This window comes from Triticum aestivum, chromosome 2D, assembly GCF_018294505.1.
Source record: "Triticum aestivum cultivar Chinese Spring chromosome 2D, IWGSC CS RefSeq v2.1, whole genome shotgun sequence".
NCBI classification, from domain to species: domain Eukaryota; kingdom Viridiplantae; phylum Streptophyta; class Magnoliopsida; order Poales; family Poaceae; genus Triticum; species Triticum aestivum.
The window spans coordinates 432,203,817-432,221,770 of record NC_057799.1 but is presented as its reverse complement, the minus strand read 5'-3'; positions in this window follow the sequence as shown (position 1 = coordinate 432,221,770).

Below are 17,954 nucleotides of genomic sequence, written 5' to 3'. Positions count from 1 at the left end.
GGGGACGTGGGCCACGGGGGCCAGCGGACGGGCCCGGCGGGCCTGCAGCGGTGGGACGGTGGAGTGCCACATGGCGCGCGCTGATAGGCTCGGGGCGGCGGCGGCGGACGTGTCCGGTGGCGGCGGAGGGCGATTTTTTTAGGGTTTGGACGCAAATTTCGGAGGGGGGGTGTTTAAATAGGCATAGGGAGCTAGGAGAGTCCAAATGAGGCACGGTTTTCGCCCACACGATCGTGATCGAACGGCGGAGAGCATGGAGGGGGTTTTGCTGGGTTAGTGGGCTGATTTGGAGGGGTGTTGGGCTGCAAGACAAAAGGGGCTTTTGCGGTTACCCGGTTAACCGTTGGAGCATCAAACGACCTCCAAATGGAACGAAACTTGACAGGTGGTGTACCAAGGCCACTTGGCAAGACTCGGTCCATTCCGAGAATGTTTAACACCTGCTCACGAAAAGAAACAAGAGGGGTGCACCGGTGCACGTGGGAGTGTTGGATTGCAAAACGGACAACAGGGAAAATGCTCGGATGCATGAGACGAACACGTATGCAAATGAGATGCACATGATGACATGATATGAGATGCATGACATGAACAAAATGCAAAACGAAAAACAAAACCCAACCACGAAGGGAAAATCATAACACATAGCCGAAAATGGCAAGAGTTGGAGTTACAAATATGGAAAGTTACATCCGGGGTGTTACAAAAATATCGGGGAGTTCCCGGTTACGGTGGCTAGTCGGGGGCCGAGCGATGCGCGTTTCTCTCATACGCACGCGCTTGTGTGTGAGGCGTTGGGCTCTAATTGAACTAGAGTGAGGCGTTGGGCCCTAACTGAACCCGAGCGATTACCCTGCAGGCTACGCGTTACTGAACCCGAGCGATGGATCGATCCCTTGCTGTTAACTGAACCCGAGTGTGATTCCTTCGCTACTGCTGCTAACTGAAGCCGATCGATGCTGCCTCTGGATGAACTGTGAGCGTTGTTGAGGGGGTTTGGATGAACAGTTACCGGTGGGGGGTTGGATGAACAGGACCCCGTGGTAGTAGAGGCCATTGCTGCTGGATGAATAGTACCCCGATCGATCGAGCTGGTGGATGAACAGGACCCCGTGGAGGGCTGGATGAACAGGACCCCGTGGAGGGATGGATGAACAGGACCCCGTGGAGGGCTGGTTGAACAGTAGCCGGTGGAGGGCTGGATGAACAGTAGCCCGTGGAGGGGTGGTTGAACAGGACCCCGTGGAGAGGGCTGGTTGAACAGTAGCCAGTGGAGGAGCAAGTGGTGGAGGCTGGATGGACAGGAGCCCGTGGATGAACAGTCGCAGGTGGAGGCTGGAGGAGGTCGACGGTGGAGATGAACAGTATCCCGTGGAGTCCCGTTTTGCGGTACGGCACACCCCTCCTGATGAACAGGATCCCCGTTTCGACCGTAGTGCTCCAACACAAGTCTGTTTCCTCCGTTTTGCGGTACGCCACACCCCTCCCGATCAATAGGACCCCATTTCGACCGTAGGAGGTCCGTTTCCTCTGTTTTGCGGTACGCCAGACCCCTCTCGATGAATAGGATCCCGTTTCCACCGTGGCCGGTCGAACACAAGGCCGTTTCCTCCGTTCTGCGGTACGCCAGGCCTCGTTTCCATCGCCTGTTCCGTCCAAGCCGGTTGGCTCCCGATGAACATCACGCGTTTTGTTGCCTCCCGATGAACACGACGCATTCCGTTGCCTCCCCATGAACACGACAATGACACAGTATCTCCGTTCCAACCTAGCCATGTATATGAGCCCTGGCTGTACGTATGCGCGAGTAGGCGTTCGAGACCCCGCCCGTATGTACGTACGTGGCCATATTTACTTTCTTGCAACATGGCCTCTATACGTACGTGTACATGCTACGTGCGCGCCTCTACTACCACACGTGTGCGCCTCTACTACCGCACATGCCCTTCCTTACACGGCCATGATTCATCGCTGTAGCCTGCAGACAGACCAATCGACCAGTATGTACGTACACGTTCGCGACCAGAATGACAACACTACGTACGCTTCGACCGGGTGGGTCCCGAGTGTCAGGCACTTCCTTGCGTGCGAAGATATAGCTGGTGGGTCCCAGCAGTCAGGGGGCGAATTTTTTTTTTCGTAATATGGACACATTTCCTTGCATGCGAAGATGTAGCTGGTGGGTCCCAGCAGTCAGGGGGCGAATCATTTTTTTGCCCGTAATATGGACGCACTTCCTTGCGTGCGAAGATGTAGCTGTTGGGTCCCAGCAGTAAGGGGGGAACATTTTTTTTTACAAAATACGGTGGCCTGTCCGATGGGTCCATGCTGTCAGGTGGGGAAATAATTATTTTCCGCGTAATAAGGAGGCACTTCCTTGCTGCGGCCGTGGACCCCGCTGTCAGCCTCTCCATGTACAGTACTCTTCCGATGGAAGTCGGTCGTTGACCACATTGACCACGCCGCGCTGAGAGCACCAAGGCGGTGGACGACGGCGAGGCCTAGGAAGGGGACGACGCAGAGCCGGGGAAGACGCGGCAGTGGATGCCCACGCGGAGAGGAGTGCGAGGTTCACTGGTTCGACTGCGGTGTGAGGATGCCGTCGCCGCAGGGCCTGGCCAGCGGTGGGAGTGGTAGGGGGAGGTGAGGCCTCCACGGCAACACAACCGGCCACGGGAGGCAGGAGCAGGCGGCACGACCGGCGCTGCTTTGGGCGGCTGGAGCAAGAAGACCAAAGGTTGAAGAATCACAATGGCCGTTGGATGGACATCGTACGGTCACTGTAGCTAGAATCGTTTATATTGACTAAGTTGACAAAGCCTTTGGTACGCGTCAACTTAGTAGGCCCACAGGTCAGCCTCCGAAACGGTGCGCCCCAGATGTCAGGGGGGAATCTTTTTTGGGCGGCTGAAGCTAGAATATCCGAGATTGAAGAAGAACCACAACATCTGTTGGATGGACATCCAACGGACACTGCTGCTAGAACCGTGTGTTGACTATAAGTTGACAAAGCCTTGCATACGCGTCAACTTAGTAGGCCCACAAGTGTGTGGCAGAGAGCTTATAGCCCATTTGCGATTTGTAAGAATGTACAACCCATTTTTGAATTCTAATGGAATTTTACTACAGCCCATTTACAGTTTGTTAAAAGTACAGCCCATTTTCTAGCTAGGACAACGATTAATAATTCCAACCAATCGTTCAAAACAGAATTCAGTAAAATTCCCCACATTTTGATGGGATCCGAAATATTTTTATCCCGAAATTTCTAGTCAGATTAAATACAAATTCAATATAAATTTGTATTACTTGAAGATCCCACGAAACATTGCGCGCGCAACAATTTATGAAATTAAAATTTTCAAAATACAGAAATATTATTTTATAAAGTAATTGCGTGTTTGGTGCATTTTTTATAGTTACTGCCTAGTTTTTATAATTACATCCCATTTATTATTTCTTAAAGCCCATTTTCTTTATAGCCTAATGCATCCCTCCTAGGAAAGATTTGCAGCCCAGCGGGGCGGAGAATAACAAGTTGACCTTCCTGGGTATTCCTAAAAAAAAGTATAGCTGGACTAGCCATTTTTAGCTTGAAAAAAAATTAATATCTGGGCTGGATATCTGGCCTGGGCTAGACGGTCCACAGCCCGCCCAGTTAATACCCTGCTCTCCTCTGAACAACAACGAAAATATCGCGCAAGAAAAACTCTGCAGTGCTCACACCTTAAAAAGACAAATACTGCTCGAGCTGCTTGGTCCCAGCTGTCGGCCACTCCTTGTGCAATTCTCTCATTTATTGACTACATAGATTGACAATGGTGTGGGATCGTGATGTCAGCAAACCAGGAGGAAGCAAAAAAATTACAGTTGTATATAATAAGGAGGCACTTGCGTACGTGCGGCTATGGCCCTAGTGGGTCCCCACTGTCATCCTCTCCAAGTAAAGTCATCTCCTCATTCCTCATGCCATTGACCATGTTGACAACGCGAGCCGGCGGTGCCACGGCGTGCGCAACAACTTGAAGGACGACGGAGAGGGCCTCGCGGGCCCTACGGATGGTCTGATACAGCGCCCGCTGCTCATTGGGCCAGATGTCCGCGACGACATTGTCGTTCGCTTGTTCACCGGTTCTCGTTGAGGAGACGGGGGTTGCAGCACCGGTCCTCCTGTGCTGGTAGCTCTTCCGCCATTAGGGCGTCGAAGTGGGCTGCACCTGCTCTATGGTGAACACGGCATGAACCGGCTGCCGGCTCCAGGTCGGAAGCTACGTCCATCGTCTGATTGTCGTCGCTCGGCTCGGCTAGCTCGTTGGCGAGCCAGCATGTCCCGGCTGCTGGACCGACCCGCTGCCAAGCACGAGTCTGGCTGCCCTGGCCCACCCAGACCGCCTCCCTCGCCCGCGCGCGCTTTTCGCCCGAAACGGTCAGCGTCGCCCGCCCACTTCCCGGTGCAGGCGATTGCTCCGCCTTCAAACGACACAAGTGCCATCCGTCCATCCGTCTGCCGCCCACATTAATGATACACGGTTGCCGAAGCGGCTACTTCGGCGCCACACGTCCGTCCCTCCGCCGCCCACCATTGCTATATAAACTGCTGCGCCGGCCATAACCGCAGTCATCCGCCTCCATTCCCTTTCTCCTGTCCACACCACTACTCCCACCATGGCTTCCTCGCGCTCCAGCGCTCTTCGGGACGGGCGGACGACGAACCACAAGGAGATGGCAGCAATTGCTACCGACTGGCTGGCTAGCAGGCAGCCGAAGGATGATGACATCCCAGTGGAGAACATGGTAGTCGATGATCCGGCGCCAACCTCCCTCCTGCGCGCCATCCTCGCCGGTGCATTGCACCATGACCATCGGCGAGGCCCGTGCCCAATAATGGACACGGTGAGGCAGAAGCGACAGGAGCAGTTCCGGGAGGCGCAGGCCGACGCCGCCTACAACCACCATCTCCTCCAGGAGCACCTGCAGGCGGAGGAGAAGATCGCCGCGGAGCGGGCGGAGCAGGAGGCGCTGCTCGACTCGTACCGCTCCGCCCGCGAGGGCTGCCTCAAGCGCTGGCGGTACCGCATGCGGGTGGCGGACGCTGCGGCCGCCTACAAAGAGGGCGATGAAGCGGGTGAGGCGCTGTTTGGCGAGACCGAGGACGAGGCAGAGGACAATGCCGGCTCCGATGAGTCCCCGCTCTGCTGGCGTCGACGAGACCCTGCTCCGACGAGGCCCTGCGGCGCCAACAACGAGGCAGAGGACACCGCCGGCTCCATCGAGGCCCCGCGGCGCCAACAACGAGGCAGAGGACACCGCCGGCTCCACCGAGGCCCCGCCCCGCCAACAACGAGGCAGAGGACATCGCTGGCTCAGTCGAGGCCCCACCCTGTCGGCAAAGAGGGGGAGGATTTCCCCCACTCCGCCGAGGCGCCGCCCCGTCGGCAACGAGATAGAGGACATCGCCGGCTCCGTCGAGGCCCCGCCCCGTTGCCAACGAGGCCGCGCCACACAGAAAATGAGGAAGAGTAGAACATGGTAGGTCGCCGCCACTCGGGTCCAAGTAAGGCCACCGCTACTACCCTCTGGTTGAAGCCAAGCTAGGCAGGTTGACCATTGACGGCCGATTAGCTTCTTGGCGGCGACGTGGAGTCGGAGAGCTATGTTGGAGAAGGACGCTGCTTCAGTTACTTAACTACAGGTGCAGTTGGGTCACTGGCATGTGGGTCCAAGAGGCATCTGGCCCACATGTAAGTGACGCAACTGCACCTGTTGTTATGTCACTGAAGCTCAGTCCGCTAGAGAAGAAGCTTCTGTTCGGCTCAGCCGGACACGGGTGCTACGGTTAATTAGTTATACCTCCAGCGCACCCCTTTTTAGTTGAAGAATGTATGAAATGTAATGAAATCCGGCATGTTTATATGAAATCCGGTAGCGTATGAATGAATTTAGTTCGATTTGTTTGAATTCTTGTATCACTGGCATTGGATGAACATGCAAAACAATATGTACTAGCATTATTCCCAGGGTGATCACCTCGTTTGCAGCAGTTTCACATGTACTCCCTCCGGTCCTTTTTAGTCTGCATATAAGTTTTGTCTGAAGTCAAAGTATCTCTACTTTGACCAATCTTATAGAAAAAAGTATCAACATTCACAATGTAAAATCAACTGACTTGAAAGAAATCTAATATGCTAAGTAAAAAGGAATAGAGGGAGTACAAAATTTAGCGTTCCTGTACATTGCAATCAACACACAGGCCTGGCAATTCATAGAGAACATTCAAAACAATCGATGATTATGCATCTCAGCGATTCACATGTCAGAGCCAATATTTACTTCACAACTAAAGAATAAAGAAAAATCGATAGATGCTGCTAACAGCAAAGGGCGTCCCATTCGAAAATATCAAACGCATGTCTTCTTGCTAACATCAATGAGCAAATTTTGACAAGGTTGTCCCATTCCAAAATGTCAAATGCGTGTTGTTTTGCGTACATCAATGAGCAAACTTTGACAAGGTTTTCCCATTCCAAAATATCAAATGCCTACGATTGTGGAATGGGTAGGGTTTGCCATCAGTTCTGACATTGACATGGCACCTCATGCTAAATAAACCAGCTGTTCTTTTTGTGCAGTTCCACCAAAATCAACCAAATTCATGCATAGCTTGTATGATTTTGCCTTTATATGTTGCAATGCCTTGAACATATCGGCACCTCCTTTCTTGTGGTGGAAATGAATGATTCGAGAATATTTGATGTATTCGTGAACATTTTGTGCAGTTCCCATTGAAATGAAGCTGAGCACCCCTGTTTGCATAAATACAAAAAAAGTGATTAGTATAAAGCAAACTGTACTATGAATTGACAGTTTAAACAGTCAACCTACATGATCCATGCAGAGCACACATTTAAAAAAATGGAACTCACCAGAAGGAATCGTAAAACAACATTGTACTGGCCATCACAGCAACAAAGATGCAGATCTGTGAATCCTTCTGAGCTGAAGTTAGTTTGTTGTTGTGGGCAATAATGTAACCATCCTTCAACTGCTCCCTTCTTAAGAAGAGAGGCTTGGCTTCTTTATCCTGGCATAATCGGAACTAGGCACTTCACGTACTCCATATTCTTCTTTAGAGGAGGATGATCCTGTTGTGCAAAGACAAGAGGACAACTAAATGCTAGCATCCCTGTTTGCTTGAAAAAAAAGGAAAGGAAATATTTAAAACGACATAGATGAAGCACTTCTCAAGGACAATACCACTTTCTCATGACAGTATCTAAACAGCAGCACAACACCAACAGAGATGAGAAAGCTCAATCATATGGATGAAATCCGTGGGCGAGTACCAACCTTTGTCAGGAGGCTTATTATGTAGAGCATACAGATCAAGCACTTCTCCGGAACCATCTGTTGTTATCTACTGTGGTTGCCATGCTTAGTATATACTCCTCGATTAGTTTAATGTTTCCGACATCTTGTTGTGCAGTTCTACTAAAATATATGGTATCTTCAAAGAAGATCCCTGTTTGCACAAGTAGAGATAATTACATATTACATTAAGAGTGGCATCAAATCAGTGGCAAAACAATTGCTCGTTCCAGCCATAGCAATAAATTAAGATGCAAAACTATATCATTACTTGTGTCATCACAGTTCCAGTGCTTCATTACAGCACCGGGAGTTGATTTTTGTTTTTCTTCCGCTTGTTCTTCCCCTTCATCACTTGGTTCAATAACAGACAAGCTTTGCCTTCAATGTAATATTTGGCATGTCAATTAAGGAGCACAAGTATAGCACTAAACAACAATGTTAATTTTCAGATGAAAGTGGCAAAATACAGGCCAACAGTTGTGAAATATCCTTATCTTACCTCAATGGGATATTACGGTGCACATACAGATTGGAAGTCTTGTCTCCATTTGTGCAGTTCCCTAAAATCAAGCAACATTAGCGTACAAGTAGCACAACATATGAAAGCACACTGCACAATCATGTGAAAGAAGGCTAGTACTGACCTCTCATGACGCGGAATTCAAACAACTCACAAGAAGAAGATCTGAACCAAATTTTCCAACACAGATAGGAAGTACGATCTCCTCTTGTGCAGTTCCACTAAGATCAAGCAATCAAGCAACGTTGTTGGTGTGACATTTTGGTTGAACTGCACAAAACACTCTTAAAACAAAAGTGTTTTGTACAGTGCAACAAAAGGTCACAATAGCAACGAGGTGAAGTAGATAACCCTGTTTACATAGAGGTGCAAAGGAAACAACTAGTGGTCAATAACGGTGGATGACACAGAAGCCAACAAAAAGAAGCATCTAACTTATCTAAATGGGAAAGAAAGCAAGACAGTAGCATTTCTCAAACAGTGGCATTGATTAATATTAACAGAGAGATTATATTAACAATAAAATTCGTTAAACATGTAATTTGCTTTTAACTGTGGCATTGCATCAATTTTCCAGCGGCATTATTAGAGGGTGTTTGTTTACAGGGACATTTTGGTGTCGGGACTAAAAAAAGTCCGTGTCAGTCCCATCTAAACCAAACAGGAGGGACTTTTAGGGAATAAAGAAAGAAGACCCCGAGGGAGAGTCTTTTCGGACTTTTTCCAACAGTTGCCCCTACCCCGCATCGCAGCTTGTCTCTATTAGTTCATTACTAGGGGTAACATGGTCTTTTAGCATGTCATTTAATAACCTCTAGTCCATGTTTAGTCCCTGGAACCAAGCAGGTAGGGACTAGGGAGTTTTTAACCAAACAGGGCCTTAGATTAACAACAACTAAAGAGTTGCACGGGACAGTGGACGCACCAGCACCATGTGCATCTACCGATGTATGAAGGGGTGATGCACAGTCTGTTGCAACAAAGAACAAAAACAACCAAGGAGCATATTTGTGTTGGTCCCAGTTTTGTTATCTTTAGACACCTTTCCCTATGTGAGCGCAGCAAATCTAGTCCCGCTCAAACTCCACAGCCTTGTCCCCCAAAACAAAAGATCAGTTCGTTACAGATGTGTGTACTGCGTTTGTCATTGTTTCCCCTTTTCGACCAACGTAGGTGCTGGATAGCCAGTCTGTACTAGTACTTTCCCCCCTTCCTTTACTCTTTGAACCACGTCCTAGATTCATGCTATACAACTTTCCCCATCACTTTCCTGTTTGATCCAACACCTAGATTCGAGTGCAGAAGCGGAAAAAGCCCACATGCAGCTAGAGCAATGCATGTGGAATAAGTAAATTATACCTTAAGGTTCTTGGGGTGGGGTTCGGTGGGCGACCAGAGGCCGTTTGGCCCACACTATGCATGACGGCGAGGAAGAAGGGGTCGGAGGCCCTCCCGCGCCGCCGCTGGGTGAAAGAGAACAACTGCGCCGGTAGTGGATTCCCTTCCTCGCCGACGGCGACAGCGTTAAGCCTCCTTTCCTTCCCGGCGGACGGATCCTGCCGGCTCTTTGACCAGCAGTGAGGGGAGAGAGAGGCCAACGAAGTGTTGTTTAGATCTGGAGAGGGTGAGAGAGTGTGAAGAGAGCAACTACAAGCGCTGAGGCTCCAGCGTGTATATATATACTGGAGAGAGAGTGTGAAGAGTGCAAACCCTAGAAAACAAGCGCCGAGGCTGCAGCGTATACATGATGAGGTGATTATACGGTTATTATGAGATCGTATAGCTCCGTATCCATCCATTTTGACCAGTCAAAGAATCCTCCTGGCACCGCCCCAGATCACTTTCTCTCTCTGTCATGCGGGGCCTACCTGTCATTGGGTGGAAGAAAGAAGTCGAACAAAAACAAAATTATGCTCAAGTGTAGTTATCGAACCCGAGACCTCAAGTTTGATGAGCGAACAGGCTAACCAGCTACACCACCCCCACGTTATGTTTAACGAGAGGAAAATAACCTTTAATACATTCCTGCATTCGTGTGACAAGCATGCCGTGTATAATGTGTGGTGTTTGCAACTCACATCTAAATACTTGTAGGCGTAGGGGGCGGGGCACCATACATTATGTGATAAACGCATTATACATATGAGACATGGTTTAGATTATGAAGATCTAGCTAGAGCTTGAAATGTACTATGATTTGAAATCAACATAAAGTGGATTCAAAAAATCGAGTTCGAGTTCATATAGTACACATAGTTCATATCTAACTCGAGAGTAATCATGTGATGTGCTGTGAAGATAATACACAAACGATGGTTTAACTTGACAATAATGATGATTGTAGATCTTATTAAAATAGAGAAACGGATTCAAATGGTTTGACTTCACAACAATCAACATTGTAGATCTTATTCAAATAGAGAAACGAATTCAAATTTAGTTCATATTGAAGCGGTAGTATATACGTTTGGAACGCACTAAAACGTTCATTTGAGTAGCAGGTTGCATGCATTATACACGTAGCGAGATATTTTAATTGAACATAACATGAATTCAAAGTTTTGAATGACATTTGTAGTGCGAATTGATTTGGTACAATACACTGGACTAGACTCTCTTGTGTGCTACGAATTGATTTCTTTTTGTTTTTTCGTCGACGGAAGTGCGAATTGATTTGGTATAGTACATGTTGGGCTTGTCCGGAAATTTCAACCCGCGCCTTGTTACCCCGAAATATTTAAGATATATCTTTGTCTCGTTGTGCTCCGACAACTCCCTCCATCTCAACCCGCGCCTTCCTATTCCAAAATTACAACGCGCGAAAACTCCCACCTCCTGTGAAATCCCGACACGCGAAATGCCCGTGATACCCCTGAACCAAAAGAACCGCCTAGCTCAAATCGGTGGGGGTAATTTCGTAACTTAACCCACATTTCGGACAAGCGCGTCCCTAAGCCATGGTTCCCCACTCCCATCCCATCCGCCCACCCATTCGTACACCGAGGCCGCGAAAACCCGCGAAGCCCCACACCCTCCTCCGTCCGCCACCCAGCCGGAGCCTCTTCCCCGACGACGTCGTCCACAGCAACACCTCGACGTCCCTCATCCACCGTACAGGATGAGGATCCGTCGTTGATCTTGTTGTCCCACCGGTTCAGCCACCCCGTCCTCCACCTCCAAGGAGCTGCCCCGACGTTCCCCTCGTCTTTCGCGCCACCTACATTCCCACACTGCCATCTTCACCTGCACCACCGGAAGAGCATCATCATCACCGTTTCCTCGGATGAAGCTAAGGCCTAATCGGCGCCACCAAAGAGGTTGTACACTAATCACCGCATTTTCTTCTTGATTCGATCTCACGGTGCTGCCGGCGCTCGGTCCCGAGCCGACACGGTGCGGCTCCATCCACGGCGGTGTCGCCGGCCACTTCCTCCATGGCGTCGCTCCCTCGGCGGCGACGTCCACATCAGTAGGAGCTGCTGCTGCTTTAGCTCTCGCTCGCGCTGCTGCTCTGCTCTTGCTCTCGGTCCCCTCCTTGGTCTGCTCTTGCTATTGCTCTTGCCCGTGCTCACGCTGCTGCTCTCGCTCTTGCTCTTGCTTGCGATGCTGCTCCGATTTAGCTACACTTCAGTCGACTGAATCGACTTTCAGTTCAATCAATTTTCAGGGGGTGGGGGCTCGCCGGAGTTAAGGAAGAACCAGCCGCAGCGGGGAGGGGGCTCGCCGGAGAGGTACCCCAGTATCTATCTTAGGGTTCAGGGTGGGGGCGGTGGTCGCTGGTGGTGGTGGGGCGATGGCGTGGGGATCGCAGGAGAAAAAGCTCGGCACGGGGGGGCCTAGAGGGATGGCTGGGGCGGCGGCGGACCGGCCGTGGGGAGTGGTTTCGGGACGGGCGGGGCGGCGGGGGCGACTGTTTGGCCGGTGGTGGCTGGCGGCTCAGGGTAGCCTCACCTGATGCTGCTACACGACCAGCTGCCCCAGCTCTCGCACGCGCTGCTGCTGCTGCTACTGCTTTTCTGGTACTAGTGCATTCAGTTTTGACAGAAAATTTTAGTTTCGACAGTTAAGTTCAGTTTCGACAGTTCAATTCAGCTTTGACAGTTAAGTTCAGAGATGAGCGGCTGATGTATTTTACATCTAGCACTTTGTGGTTATGTATTTTAGTCATCTATTGGAGATGCTATTAGAATTCCACTCAGGTTAACGTTGTCTCTCTTGTCCTGCTTCAGCCTCGGCGTCGTACAACTCACCGGAGCTGCTCCAACGACGAAACACTCCATCATAGCGGAGCAGTACCCCGGGCTCCATCTCCAGACGCCTAAGATCTTCTTCCCCTCCTCCGACAACCAAGTTAGCCGGATCATCCTCACAGACCAACCCAATCACGCTGAGATCGACATGGCTTTGCCAAAGAGGTTGTACACTTGTTACATCTCTTTTTTACTCTACATGTTATATATATTGTCCACTGAGCACACGCAGTAACGTGAAATACGATTAGTTTCTCCTACTATATGACAAGCAGTGAGGTACCAGTCAACTTAGCTATCCGTGATGGACTCTCTTAAACGCCATCATTATTTATCTCTGCGTGTTTGAGTTGTGCATTTGTCGATGGGCCTGGGAGTTGAGCTAGTACGGCAGTGGCCTGGGTCCAAAGTAGTAGAAGTAGGCAAGTAGCACAAAAACATTTTTTGGGTGTAGCTTTTCCTTGCTCAAGCCTGCCTACTAGAATCGCCAGTGCTTGAAAGGAAAAGTGAAGGAAAAACATAGGAATTGGAAAGTTTCCTATGGTACTACTATTTATGCATTTGGTTCAAAGGAATGGAGCAAAGGAAAACTGTAGGATTTGTTCCTTTAGTGTCTCCTTGAAAGAAAAACCGTACGGATTTTAATTTCCACTTGTCCTCCTTTTCAAATTCCTATTCATGAAGGACAAGACTAAGAGATAGTAGCATAATAGCATTATAACCATACATTTTCTTGTGGTTTGACTTAATCTCACCATGCTTCTTTGCATCATGTGATCTTCCAATTCTTGTGAACCAAACACCCAGATTGGCAGAAATCCTGTGTTTTTAAATTCTCTATTTTGCACGTGGATTCCTATCCTATTACTGTGTATTTCCTATCCCTGCATTGTTAGAATCCTCCAATTCAAACGAGCCCTTACAAAATTACTTCTCTTACAGATAGTTGTCAAAGAAAACCTTGTGTGGTTTGTTCCGCTCCTGCTGCGCCGTCGTCCACCCAAGCTCAGCTGCTCCAACGATAGAAGGGTCCAGCACAGCAGGGATCCAGCCTCCACACTGTCTTTCGCCGCCTCAGATCTTCTTCCCCGCCGCTGGCAGCCATGACAACTGCATTACCATCATCAACCAAGCAGATGACCTCGAGGACTACACGGGTCCGCAAGAGAGGTCGCACTCTTTCTTGTCTGCTTACGTTATGCATCGCTTAATATTACATGCTACTTTATCGTCCTGTTCAACGATTAGACTCAGCTCCAAACTAATGGTCAAACTTGAGTTTTTAAATGGTTGTGGGGTACATATCGAGGCCGCAATCAATAGTATCTATCTACTATCTCGTTAATCTCTGGTGTCTACTATGAGTTTCATGTTGGGTGGGAAACAAACAGTAAAGAAGCCATTATCTGTATTTTTTAACTGAAGCCATTATCTGCCTGCTATCATTGGTTTTGGGTCTATCCACAGGTTGCTACCATCACTCTGGATTTCTGCATGCACTACTTACATAATCTCACTATGTTTTATTCCTATGCATGTCAGTTATTGTACACAATGGAACTGAACATGTAGAGCAAAAGAGACGAGCCTTGCGTGGCAATAAAATTTCATGCAGACGTCGCTCCATGGTAGGCGCAAAGGCAGCCCCTCTCCACCCATTTCGGATCGTAATCAAGAGGAAGATATCTGTTCTGAGGGGGATTCAGAAGGAGAAGACCACTCCTATTTACCCCCTGAGGTCTTCGCTCTAACTTGGCATGCTGATGTTGGTTATATCACGCATATGGTGTCTTGCATTGCTTACTTTATACATCAAATATGTCATCTGTTTAGTTTATTCATCATTTCTGTGAATTATGCAATGCCATCTTGTTTAGCCAAGCATCATATATGTGAATTTTGCAATGCCATCCTGCTTTGCCAGTCATCATATATGTGAATTATACCAGGCCATCCTTTTTTTGTTACGTATTACATTTGTCAATAATGTTAGTACATTCAACTACTCTTTGTGTGCATCAGCCATTTGACACGGTGATGGAAAATTCCGGAGTGAAAACAAGGTCTTCAGAGTAGACTATGCTATCTGACGAAGCGCATATCTCGCTGGTTACGGATAGCTCCTCAGAGGAGGATTCAGAGATAGATGACCAGTCCTATTCCCCCCCCCCCCCGAGGTGTATGCTCTAACTTGGCAGGGTTATGTTGCTCACATCATGTGTATGGTGTCTTGCATTGCTATGTCATTTGATTAGTTTAGACATGCTTTGTGTGAATGCCACATGTTTAGTGTCTAATTACCATATATGTGAATTATGCATTACCATCTTGTTGCAAGACATTATATATGTGAATTATGCAATGCTATCTTGTTGCAAAGGCATTATATATGTGAATTATGCAATGCCATGTTGTTGAGCCAATCATCATGTATGTGAATTATATCATGCTATCATTTTTTTGTATTACGTGTTCCATTTGTCGACAACCTTTGTATATTCAACTACTCTTCCTGTGCATTAGCCATTTGAAGCGGTGATGGAAGTATCTGGAGTGAAAACAAGGTATTCAGAGCAGACAATGCTACCTGCTGAAGCAGACATCTTGCTGGATATAGAGAGCTCCTCAGAGGAGGATTTAGAGACTGGTGACCAGTCCTATTTCCCCCCTGAGGTCTATGCTCAAACTTGGCAGGGTTATATTACCCGTCATGCATGTTGTCTTGCATTGCTTAGTTTTTACATCATATATGGATTGCCATCTGCTTACTTGCTTACTATATAAATCATATATTTGAATTATATCATGCCATCATGTTTACATACACAGCATCTATCTGAATTATGGCATGGCAACCCATTTAATAAAGACATCATATAGTTATATCATCTCATCCTGTTTAGTGTTTACAGTCATCATATTTTGAATTATGTCATTCTATCCGGGAATTATATCATGCTATCATGTTTCCATAGGCGGCATGTATGTGAATTATGGCATGCCAACCTATTTAATAAACACATTATATAGTTATATCATGTCATCTTGTTTACATAGTCATCATATTTTGAACTATGTCTTTCCATCTTTTTTAGTTAGCCATCATAATGTGAAATTGTGTCATGCTATCATGTTTAGTTAGCCATCATATATGTGAAATTGTGTCATGCTATCCTGTTTGGTTAGACAACATAAATGTGAATTATTTCATGCCCTCTTTTATTCCCACCTGTCTATCATACAATGTCCGTACATTCAATTACTTTTCTTGTTTATCAGCCATTTGAATTGGAGAGGGTGATGGCAGTATCTAAGGGAGTAACAACACGGTCTTCAGAAAAGATAGTGCTACCAGTTGATGCAGATAGAACCACGGTTGTACTTGCCCAAGAACTAGCCCCACCACACATAACCCAAACTCTCACAGACTGTACCCCTACCCAGTTGGACAGAGAACCAGCTACACCCCTTCTAACCCCAACCCCAGCAGATAGTAACCCAGTTCTAGTTAACACAGCACCGTCTCCACCACAGAGCACCCAAACACGAGCAGTTAGTAAGGGAACTGCAGTGCCCAAAGCACGAGGACCACCACTCCAAATCCCAACTCAACGCTTAAAGGAGAAGAAGAATTGTTCTCAGGTCAGGTTCTGTAGCTATGGTTCATACTCCTTTGCTCTTGCATCAGTGTATTTACTCAGACCAACTATTTTCAAATTTGAAGGATGGAATTGAAACTCCAATGGCGCAACAGGTATGTTTTAAACCTGTTTCTTTAACTGGTTTGCTGTTGTAACTTGCTCTATATTGATTTCAGTTTCAATTGAATAAACAGTTATGTTCTCATGTCATGCACATTACAAGTGTTGTTATTGCTCTATAGTTTCCCACACTTATATTCTGTCTATTCTGCTTTGTCTTGAACAAATATTATTTGAACTGTGTCTCTATCTTGATTTGGCAACAAAAACTAGAATGATATAGACCATAAAGTGACCATGGTACATAGATATATGTTTGTTTCATGTTGTTATCCTGTGCACTTTACTACTGAACTGATTTACCAAAATGAGTTTCATATACAACATGGTAAACCTGTGACGTGTCTGCTTGTTTCTCTTTTAGAATGCGGACAAAATATTGGAGAACAGTACCCCGTTATGCAATGGTAAAGGAAGTAATGCAGATAAGGTTCAAGATAGTGAGACATCCCTGTTGGTCTCCAAGAAAGATGATAAAAACTACCTTGACGACAGTGAGAGAACCCAAAAGTCATGTCTTGATGTAGTGTTCGAGTTACTGGCCACTACTGCTGGCACAAGCTCTTCGAACTCGCTGCCTGAATCAGTTCGTCTTCTTGAGTCTCAACTTCAAGTTGAAAGACATCGATCAGATGTGCTGCAACAGGAAGCTGAAGGACTGAGGAAGTCCCTGCAGAATTCAGATGCATACTTTCTGGTGCAACAGCAAGCGCTGGAGGATTTAAGCGCCAAACAAGAGAAAGTTAATAAGCTTGCTAAGCATCTTGCCAGCATTATGGGTACCCAGGATATTGTTTTGAGATCTTTTGAAGTGGTTTCAGTTATGTACTTGTTTTGCTGCGGCGTTTATTTGCACTGGTCGCCAACTTTGACAACCAGTGTATATGATATGCTGCTTTGTTCCCTATATTTGCACTGGTGCGAACTTTGATGCCCAGTGGATGTAATATGTGTAATAGCCGTGATAGCCTAGCGTAAGTTGCTTGTTTATTTATTTCCTTGTTGTCTTGTTTATTTGTTTGCTTGTAGTCAGTGCTGTTCTTTTTCCGCGGTTTGCTAGTGGCCGCAATAACCTATTTTTTAAAACTAGGCCACAATAACCATGGGCTACATATTTACTGTAGTTACCATGGGCCTCCTACGGGCCGTAGAAACAATGGGCCGTCTTAGGGCCGTAGAAAGAATGGGCCTTCTACGGGTCGTAGCATCAATGGGCCTTCTACGTGTCGTATGATCGATAGGCCAAACATGGGCCAATAACAGACCGCATTATGGGCCGTAAACGGGCTAGATTTGGAATCGTCCGTTCATGGGTCGACAATAACAGGCCGTTGTTAATCGGCCGTATTTGATGACGTTATGAAAACGGCCCAACGGAGTAACGGGCCGCAAACGAGCCGATTGTAACCGCGGGCAGAATTTGGCCCACATGCAGAAAAGGCCAATGACGGGCCGTAACCGAATGTTGTAAATGAGCCCAAGAATAAATGGGCCCTGAGAAGGCCAAAAGATAACACGGGTTAGAAATGGCCCAATGGAATAATGGGCCGTTAATGGGTATAAAGGGTACACTGTTCATTGCGGGCCGTTGGGAATCGTAGCATAATTTAAAATTTTCCTACGCTCACCAAGATGCATCTATGGAGTCTACTAGCAACGAGGGGAAAGGAGTGCATCTACATACCCTTGTAGATCGCGAGCGGAAGCGTTCCAATGAACGTGGATGACGGAGTCGTACTCGCCGTGATCCAAATCACCGATGATCGAGTGCCGAACGGACGGCACCTCCGCGTTCAACACACGTATGGTGCAGCGACGTCTCCTCCTTCTTGATCCAGCAAGGGGGGAGGAGAGGTTGATGGAGATCCAACAGCACGACGGCGTGGTGGTGGATGTAGCGGGTCTCCGGCAGGGCTTCGCCAAGCTTCTGCGAGAGAGAGAGAGGTGTTGCAGGGGAGGAGGGAGGCGCCCAAGGCTTAGATGATGCTGCCCTCCCTTCCCCCCACTATATATAGGGCCAAGGGAGAGGGGGGGCGCAGCCTTGCCCCTTCCTCC